Source organism: Mus caroli, unplaced genomic scaffold (assembly GCF_978045245.1).
Source record: "Mus caroli unplaced genomic scaffold, Mus_caroli_1 scaffold_2, whole genome shotgun sequence".
NCBI lineage: Eukaryota > Metazoa > Chordata > Mammalia > Rodentia > Muridae > Mus > Mus caroli.
This window is the reverse complement of record NW_028227257.1, coordinates 96,703,353-96,714,193: the sequence shown is the minus strand read 5'-3', so window position 1 is coordinate 96,714,193 and position 10,841 is coordinate 96,703,353.

Sequence of the window (10,841 nt, the reverse complement as noted above, 5' to 3'; positions counted from 1 at the left end):
TGAAACTTCATAAGCTACAAGCATACTACAATATGCACTAGTTTCAGATTTTTTAAAGTGTCCATCCAAGGACAAGTCTTTACACTGTGAATAACCAGAGAAAGGAGAAACCTCAGATAAATCTGGTTTGGGTCAGTAATTTTGCAGTTTAACATTTGAGCAGAAAAAGTTGTATATGTGGGACTGCTTGTATTAAATTACACACATTGCTTCACTCTGTTGGCCTGGTGTGCTAAGAATGATAAGATATTCCTAGATGTCTTATATCAGTACCCACAATAGAGGGAAAGGGTTGTTTTGTTTTTAACTTCCTACTTAATTGAGACACATAGTATAATAGTTGTGTGTGGTTATGGTTCACTAACTAACTAACTTTAGCACTGGAGACTTACTTCCAGGCTCCTGAGAAAGAAATTATTTAATTAGTTAATGGCTTTAGGGGTTGTGGGTGTAATGTATGTTTTCCCCCAAAGCAATTTTCTAATGGAAAGGACGGAGTATTGGCTGTCTACTACCCTTGTGCTCTCCTGAAGTGGTGTCTTTTCTTCCTTAACTTTTACTCCATTAAACCTTCCCATAGTCATCCCCATTCTCCTTCAAACTCAGGACCTTTTTTTCCCATTAGTTATTAATGCTTGCATATGTATATACGTTTGTGTATATGTATATGGACTGCTTAGTCCATAATTTTATAGATTTAATTAGCTCCAAATCAGAGACAGCTAAAAGTACTAATTGATAGGGTCTATTACTGGGTAGTTTCTGATTACAGACATCTGTGAAATTAAAAATTATGAAGGGTAAACATTGATACTTTTATTTAAAAGCAAGGTACAGATGATAGAAGTACTAACAACTGAATCATCCATAAGGTGAGCTAGGATCTCAATGTTTATAAGGCCAGAGGGGCATTCACAGGGACAAAGTTTAGTAATGTGCTAATATTCATGTACCTTTATTGTATAAAAAGAAATACCTATAAAGATAAAAATGCGAGTCAGAAATTTTGTTTTAAAAATGCTTTTCTAGGGCTGGAGAGATAACTTACTGGTTGAGCATTTGTTGCCTTATAGAGGATCTGGGCTTGGTTCCCAGCCCCGACATGTTAGTTGGCAACTATTCATAACTGCAGTTCCAGGGGATCTGACTCCCTCTTGTGTCCTCTGTGGACACTAGGCCTGCCTGAGATGTACTTGCATATATACATGCATACATACATTCAAAACACTTGTGCACATAAATATTAAGAAACTACTAGGTGCTTTCTGAAGCTGGATGTGGTAAAAACCATTTTCTTAATATTAAATAAGCATGTTGAATTCATGTGATATGTGCTCTTAACATGATTGTGAAATAAAAAGCTCTAAAAGAAAGCACTTTCCTTCCCAATACGAGAGTCAGTTTACTTCCTTCCTAAAAGTTATCATCTAAGCCAGGCAGTGGTGGCACACGCCTTTAATCCCAGCACTTGGGAGGCAGAGGCAGGTGGATTTCTGAGTTTGAGGCCAGCCTGGTCTATAGAGTGAGTTCCAGAACAACCAGGGCTATACACAGAAACTCTGTCTCAAAAAACAAAACAAACAAAAAAAAAAAGTCATCTATATTGCAGATTGGGGATGTCAGCACCAGAGACATTTAGCTGTTTGCACCAGCCATCTCTACTGAGGGGTAAACCACACATACATAGCTAGCTAAGCCATCAACATTGAAAGAGCTACCTATGCTTGTTTGGGGATTTTGCCACCACAATCCTGTTTGGTAACAGAAGTATAATTCAAAGAAATACAAGATGAAATGAGATGAATTTGTGTTAATGGGAGTATTTTGACAGTATGTTTTTACAGCTATTTGTTAGTTAAAAATACCAAGTTTACATTTTCCAAGGAATGAACTTCGGGATAATGAGTCATGCTTTTGTCTTGTGCTTCACTCATCTTAAAGTCTGGGCAAAGTACTATGGAGGAACCGTTTTCTTTTGTTGGTGCCAGGGGTTAAACCCAGGGACACTGACATTTGGCTACCTCCCCAGCCCAAAAATTGTTCAGAGAAGCATATCTTGCTTGTATTTTTCTGATCATTATTTTTAAATGTACATACTTAAATGCTTAGCAGCTGTTTTCCAGAGTGTTCTGGTAATTTCACCTTGAGGACTGGTTGGGATGCAGAGCAAGAGACAGTCACGTGGAAGCATGTCCAGGCACCAGGAGCGTCCCGCCCCCTGCTGGATTTAACCTGTTAGCTTTGGCAATTTAAGCACATTTCATAGCCAAAATCATCTTAAGCTTTATGAAGTCTACCTTACCTTTTTCCCATGATCATAAAATAGCTTGTTCTCAAACTGAGTAGGATCCTTATGCTTTGAAGTCTACTTGTTCACTTGGAAATCGAATGAAAAGAGGTACAGATTTTTTGTTTTTTTTCAATCAGATTCTTAAATACATGGTGTGATGTACTATTCCCTATGTTCCTTGAACAGAATTGCATGGCATAAACAGGCCTTATAAGATTGTCAATCCTTACTCATTTTTCTTTTCCTTAGATAGTTAAATATCAAATGCAGAACTGACTGAATTTGTCCCGAGGCAAACAGTAAAGGCTTCGTTAGGAAAGAGCTAAAGTGAGCTGGAGCATTTTACATGTTGACCGCAGGCTCCAGCGGCTGACAGGTTTCTTCTTGCACTAGGGGTTGTGTCTCATGTAATTGCATACGTGAGTAGGAGTCTACACATTCCCTATAGACATTCAAAGACCTTTCTGTAAAAATAATATTTTATATTGGGTTTTGAATGGATGTATGGGCCACCATTTTAAATAAAACATTTTCCCAACCTAAATCCTAAATTATTAGGTCAAGTGAGGTGGTGCACACCTTCAATTTCAGCATGTGAGGCAGTTTGAGGCCACCCATGGCAATGCAGTGAAACTGTCTCAAAACCAATCAGAAATCATAGGTTAACGAACGTCAAAGTATAAAATAAACCAAGGCTCAGAGGCATAAGATAATGCATACATCTTATTGATAAATCCCTGTGATGAAACTTAAGTATGTTCTCAAAGATCTTCACTCAACTGTTAACAGCTTTATTAAAGAAAAATTAGGAAAGTAAACACCTGATATGTACCAACTGATGTATTTACCTGTCAAATCGTACGTAGTCAACATATAATGTATGTTTATCTCCTCAAAGGATTGTTCATGAACCTTTGTGCACCCTTCCTAAGATAAGCACCCGGATGTTGTACTCCCAGGGAAATACTAATCGCTCTAGGCTAGTTCACATTTTTTATAATTTGATTGGAATCATATATACTTTTATTTGTTTGTGTTTGTTTTCATTTGGCATAATTGGAAATTTATTGTAGGTAGTAATACCAAATTTCTGGAAATTGCTAAGTACTGTTTTTATTCATATAATGGGATTTATCCATTCACTTGTTGGCTGGTACTGTTTCTGATTAGGGACCATTACAAATAAAGGCACCCGAGCAGACAGATACAGATCTTTGTATGAACAGTGCTTTCGCTTCCTCTGACTAAACACAGGGACATGTGTGGTTCATGATTTAAATTTTAAAGAGAATTTTGCACTATAAAGTTGTGCCATTTTTATTCCTATCAGCAACTTATAAAAGATCTACCCTATCCAAACACTTGATATGGTCTGTTTTAAAGTAGGTAGGCTAAAGTCTTTGTCAAAGATGTTTATATGTGTGTTTTACATGTGTGCACCTTATACAAAAAAAAGTGGATTCTAATATTAAGTATGCTGTTGAAACAGCATGCTAACTTATACCAACAGTAGCTTTACACAAGCTATGTGAGTGCATCATGGTACTGCTGTGTTACAGGAGTTTTGGCTGCTCTACTTTGAGCTCTCAGCAAGTCATAGGCACATACTCACCCAGGAGCTATTTGGGATCCACAGATGAAAGATACACACACACCCATTAACTCATTTTTAACTGCCTTATTGGCTCTGTGGCTGGGCTCTTCTTAGCCTTTCGCTGTTAGTGTGTCCTTACCGTTACTCCTAGTCAACACTTCTAAATCTGCCCTCAACTGAGTTGCCCAGTTACCTTCTATGAAGGCCATTTTTCTTGCTGCCCAAGACACCTTCAGGCTACCCTTCTATGGGATGCTTTCCTATTCCGCCAATATTTTTGGAAGATCTTCCCTATAGCTCTGAGTCTGTTTCATCTTTCTCCCCCAAATACCTCAATTCTCTTCCTCTCTTTTAGCCTGTGGAAACCTGGAAGTCCTGCCTTATCTTTCCATCCAGCCATTGGCTGCTGGCATCTTTATTGATTGATCAAGAACCAGTTAGGGATAAGGACCTTCAACATCAATACTCTCAGATTCCCGATTAAATCAAAACACTCCTCTACACTTCTGAGTGAGTTGATAAGTTCCTATTAGAGCTTATGCAGGAGTTCATGGAGGACAAAAGAGGGCATCAGATGTATGGCTCTTGAGCTACCAAGGGCTGTAAGCTGTGTGTATACTGGGAACCTGACTCTAGGTCATCTCTGCAAGTGCAGTAGACATACTTAACCACTGGGCCATCTCCAGCATGAGTGACACTCTTTTATATGAAGTAAACAATCTTAGTGTAACAGCAGTTGTTGAAAAATCTGAATCCATTTTACACTTTTGTGGCAGTGAAACTAATTCTCTTGGTGGGCAGGGGGAGCAGGAGTTAAGCTATATTCTAATTCTATATTGTAAATAAGCATTCCTTTGTTTGTGGCTCATCTATATGCGTTTGTGCTAGAGTGGCATCCATGCCTTTTTGTGATCTTAGATGGAAAGCATTCAGTCAGTCTGGTGAACCAATGGGCCATCTTCAAAGCCTATCCTGTTTATTTTACTAGCTAGATTTAGTTAAGTTCATATTAATAAATTTACTTGTAGTTTACTTTCATTTTTGTGGTGCTGAGAATTATATCAGGGCCTCTTACGTGGTCAGCATGCACTTTGTTTCCTTTGAATTCATTATTCAGTTTTGAATACTGTAAAAGAGGAAATCTCTCAAATACGTTGCTACTTTCTATCAGATCTTTTAATATAAAAAGCACCGACACTGTATTTAAAACCTTGTAGAATTTCTAGCAGCTCAAGTCCGTACATGGCATCAGGAAAGGTACAGATACAGGACTATGTTGACTCGTGTTGGATACGTTCTGAGAACGCCATTAGTTTCATCATTGTGGGAACATAAAGAGCTCTAACAGGAACCTTGATGATGTGGGTCAGTGGATCACTCAGCAGTGTCATGGTGCAGACTGATGTAACGTGTAAAGCTGCTGTTGGTAGAATCCAGCTTGCTGTTTCAACAGTATACTCTTATATTAAGAATCCACTTGTGTTTGTTTTTTGAGACAAGATCTCATAGTGCAGACTGGTCTCAAAACTGGGTGTGGATGTGTGCAGAGGATGGCATTGGAAATCTGATCCTGCTTCCACTTCCTGAATGCTGCTGTGCCTGGCTTAGAAGTCCACCCCTCCCTCTTTCCTTCTTTCTTGTTTGTTTTCTGAGACAGGGTTTCTCCAAGTAACCCTGGCTGTCCTGGATCTCACTCTGTAGAACAGACTAGCTTCAAACTCAGAAATCCACCTGCTTCTGCCCCTTGTGTGCTGGGACTAAAGGCAGGCGCCACTACTGCCTGGCTCTTACACCCACTCTTACTGTTGAAATTCAGTGAAATTATAAACCAGTACCCTGGTTATATATTACCAGCTATTTACTATGCATAATTGTATAGGAGAGAGAGGCATTGGTTAATTTTTGTTTTGGGATTCTGTTTTTTGTTTTGTTTTTTTCAGATGAGTTTTTATTATGTTGGCCAGGTCATTATTTTCTCCTTAACTTCAACAAACCCCTCACCTCGACATCCTTGGTATTCTAGGCAAACTCCCATGCCCTGGCTTTTTCATAGGCTGTATTTTTGTGCAGTTGGCAGCACAGTAAGTTTGTTTACACCATATCACCACCAATACTTGTAGTATCTTGTTTGAACATTAAACAGCTATGACATCACTCGTGTAGGACTCTCCAGGTCAGTTATAATCTGTGGAACGACCTTCATATGTGAGGACACACTTGAAGTGAGGACAACCTATTCAAGCTCTGAGCTTTTAAAATTAGGTCTTAGAAATTCAGAAAGCATACAGTATGGAAAATTTGGCCATATTCTCTAAACATATCATGGATGGGATCTTTTGGCTGTAAAACCGTTCTGGAGAAGAGGCTGTTTATCACCTGCATGGGTCACCATGTTCTAAACACTGCCAGTAAGCCAGAGTTATTTTTACTTTAATGAATATTGCAGTCCAGTTTCAAAAACATGAAACTATTACTAGCAATCGTAATGACTCTCCACAGCTTACTACGGAACATGCTTAGTATTAAAGGATAAGCTTTCTAGGGGCTTTGGAAATGGCAGGTAAATTGTTTACTGTGTAAGCAGGAGGAGCTGAGTTTGTACCCCAGCACCTTTGTGAAATGTTGGGATTGTTATCCCAGTGCTGAGAGGCAGAGACAAATCCCTGGGGCTCACTAGCCTGCCACTCTACCCTAATCAGCCTCAGGTCCGAGGGAGAAACCCTGTCTCGATAGGTGGAGGCTGGTGAGATGGCTCAGTGGGTAACGGAAGGGGCTTGTTGCCAATACTGATGATCTATCTGCATTTGGTCCCTGGGATCCATGTGACAGGAAAGAGCCAACTCCCCGAAGTTGTCCTCTGACCTCCACATTGTGCCATGGGACACAGGTCCATACATGACTAACATTTGAAGTGCACAGTTGTGGTAGCTTGCATAAGATGCCCCATATAGCCTCAGGCATCTGAACACTTGGTTCCCAGCTGCTGCTATTTGGGAAGTTAGGGAGCCATTGCTTTAGAGGAAGTAGAGTGTGGGGGAGTTGAAAAACGAGCCATTTCTAGTGCATCCTTTTTGCTTCCTACTTGGGGCTAACTAGGTGAATTAACCTGTTCCTGTTACCATACCTACCTTGCTTCTCTATCATAGTGATGAGCAAGTCTCCCTGGGACTGAATGCCCCAAAACATTCTCGCCTTGGACATTGTATTTTATCAGCAACATTGTATTTTAACAGCAACAGAAAAGTAACTAAGACAGTGCTTCCCAAGGACTCGCCTGAGGTGTCCTTGAGCCCCACACACTGCAGAAACTTTCCACCATGAACCTGAACACAAATTTATATTTGAAAAACACATTGCCAGTCTAGAAAAAGTAGTTGCCTTGGTAAGTAGTAAAATCTTTACCTCACAAACTCAAAACTGCCTGAATTCATTTTGCAATTTGTCATTCTTTATCATCATTATTGTTATTATTTATTTTTAATGTGTATTGGAATTTTGCCTGCCTCACACAGACAGACGTCTGTGCGAAGGTGTTCGATCTTGGAGTTTCAGTCATAAACTGCCATATTGTGCTAGGATTTGAACCTAGGTCCTCTGGAAGAGCAGCCAGTGCTCTTAACCACTGTCCATCTCTCCAGCCTCAAATTTGGCATTATTAAACTATATGTGTACATTTCTCTTCTAAGCAGGCACTTATAGTCAGAGACATAGCCAAGTTGGTCTAACGTGTCTGTCTTTGTTTTTGATACAGTGAGCAACTTTGGTCTGCTTCTGTTCCAGCCTTCACTTCTCCTCACTTTTGCCAAGAATAAACCTGGTGGAAATACTAAGCAGGAAATGGGCTGTGAAGTTACCCATAGGCTTCCTAGCCAGCCACACTCAGATTTCCCATAGGCCCTTGGTAATGTCATCTGCCCCAACAGTAAAGCTGTTGCAGAACTGCCTGGAACCTTGTTTGATACTTCACATCTGAGGGAGGGGTTTCCTGCCGAGCCTTTCTGTGTGATTCAGGCTTCTTTGCCATCTATGTGTTCTGTCCTCTACCAGCCTAGCTTGCTCTCGTGATTGCTATAATCACTTCCACATGAGTGGCTCTCTCTCTCTCTCTCGAGTATTTCCAATAAGCTGCTCACAGTACCATGTATTTCCTGCCAGTATGTCAAATTCCAGACTAAAGTCTTTTTTTCTCCAAAATCGCCTAGATTTTTTTTTCCGTTTCTTTTCTCTCATTGTTGAAATCTTATCCAGAGACTTGGACTGAAAACAACCAGTCATTGTACCACACCAGGAATTCTCCTGCAGCAATGCTCTTTTCTGTTCACATGGTCACTGTCTCTTACACAGATTCTTATCTTTGTTCAGAATTTGACATACATGGTTTATCTTCCAAAGCAGGAACATCTATAGAGTATGGGAGACATGGTGAAAACAAGGGAGGGTTCTCTTAATAGAAACTGGTGTACTTTTCAACCTCAGATTACAGTCACCAAACTTAACTGTTAACTTATTTCCTTCCCAGAACTGATACATCCAAAGCCCTGCCAGATTTAGCTTCCTGAGGCCTAGCCCTGTTAGTCCTGAGTTCTGCTTCATAACTCTTCAAAAGCTCTAAATTGCCAGCCAAGGAGAATGGAATGCAGGCATGGTCTTCAAGGTCTTGGCTGTCCTGGCTTTGTTACTATGTCTTTATTCTGTGTCTTGTGGGTTTTCATGTCTCATCTGCATGTTCCTGTTGTGAAATAGTAACATCCTTAAATAGTCTAATGATGGAGTCCTTTCATGTCTTTGATTCCCCAAAACACAGGGCCCCAAATTCACAGGTGTGCCTTTTGCTTCTGTGTTCATGTCTTTGAGGGGGAATTTTGTTGGAGAGAAGTGTTAGATCATAGTGATTATAAACTTGAACCTAGAGTCATTTAGGAGAGGTGCTGCAGCATATGCCAGTGAGGAATTTTCTTGATAAGATTTATTGACGAACCAATAACAGGAAGGGCTGTGAGGTACTGACCTGCTGGTGCTTCCCCCATCCCCTTTTCCACTGTAGTTGAAAGATGTCTGCTTAGTGAGCCAGAGGAAACCCTCCCTAAAATTGCTTTTGTCTGGTATTTTATCTCTGCAGCTAGAAAAGAAACAGTTGTGCTTTGATTTTATGTTTTTGTCTTCTGTCAATTTTGTTCTAAGGCAGAATCTCGGTACGTAGCTCTCCTGGGATCAGATCCCTTGCCTCTGTCTCCCATGTGCTAAACCACCAAATCTGGCCTTAGGGCACATTTTTCAATCCCTCAAAAAGTGTCTCCTTATGACCAAGAACTCATTTTAGTGCCATCTCCCTAGGACTTGCATTTTAGTAATGAATACTGAACATGGATAAAGGAACATTCTACTTGGCCCCACTCTAGATGAAGAACTCCAGGTAGTCCGTGGCTGAGAGAGGGGGAGCGTGTAGTTTTGGGGCCCATCAAGGCAACACTATCTGGACTCAGCAGGTGTGTATGACAGTAATATAGAAGCGGTCATCGTCACGAATTCCAGAGGCTGTGTGGAGGAATTGTATTGGGGAGGAGCACCATGGAAATGATGCTAACAGTGTAAGAAGTCCTCAAAAATAAAAAGCATTCAGCTGTTAAAGAATGTGTTTCTACATCCTTTGTATCATGTCATTGTAATGGCTATTGCTTAATACTGAGTTTGAAAATCTAGAAGTATACTAGGCATGATGGCATGAGCCTTTAATCCCAGCAAGCAGAGGCAGGTGAATCTCTGACTTCAGGGCTAGCCTGGTCTACAAAACAAATTGCAGGACAACCAGGGCTATCCAGAGATTCTTTGGGATCCTATGCTGAGTTCTTTGAGATCCCATATGAATTTCAAGCTAGCTTTTTTTCATTTGTACAAAGATGCCAGTGTGATTTGTGGTAAGTATTGCGTTGAGTCTGGATAACTCCTGGTACTGTGTGCATTTTAATAGTGTGAAATGTTCATATGGGCACGAATGCATTTGCAGTTATTTCCATTTGCAGTGGTGCACGCTTTGGACATCCATGACTAAGTTTAGTGTATAATATTCTATCCTTTTAAGTGCCATGGGAAATTAATTTTTCTTTTTTGTCACTGCTGTTTTGTGTGTGCATGCTTGTGTGTGTGTTTCATTAACTCAGCATTAACACATACACATTTTCCTATCTTAGAAATCTTATTCACGGGTCAGTGAGATGGATCAGTAGGTAAAGGCCTGAATTCAGTACTAAAAATTAACTCCTGCAAGTTATCCTCTGACATCCTCAGACATGCCATAGCATGCACCCCTCATATACACTCTAAATAAATAAATTATAATAAAGCAAACAAAAAAGTATTAACATTTTAATAAAGATGGAGACCATTGTTTTGAGAAGCTCTTCATTCCTGAGCCTTACTAGTGAAGTAAGGAGCTATTATAGTCACATATGTAAAATTAGTTTGATTTAAGTAGAAGAAAACAGAGTCTGCCAATACTCATTTGTTAAGTAGTGGGCGTGCAGGATGAATTAACATGACCAAGGTACAGCAGATCTGTTCAGACTGAATTCCAAACCCTATGGCCAAAAGGATGTGCAGTGAAATCACTGAACTATTATTTTAGCAGAGTACCCAGCTAAGGAATAGATTGTTGCATTGCTGGACCATGTCCAATTCTTACAGCTAGAACTTTTCTTGTCTCTCTTTTTGTTGTTGTTGGTTTTTGTTTGTTTGTTTGTTTTGAGACAGGGTTTCTCTGTGTAGCCCTGGCTGTCCTGGAACTCACTTTGTGACCAGGCTGGCCTCGAACTCAGAAATCCACCTGCCTCTGCCTCCCGAGTGCTGGGATTAAAGGCATGCGCCACCACACCCGGCTAATGTATAGTCATTTTACATAGTACCAATTGTGGGAAGCTAAACTTGGTTCACATGGAAAACTCATCAATACAAAGAATTATT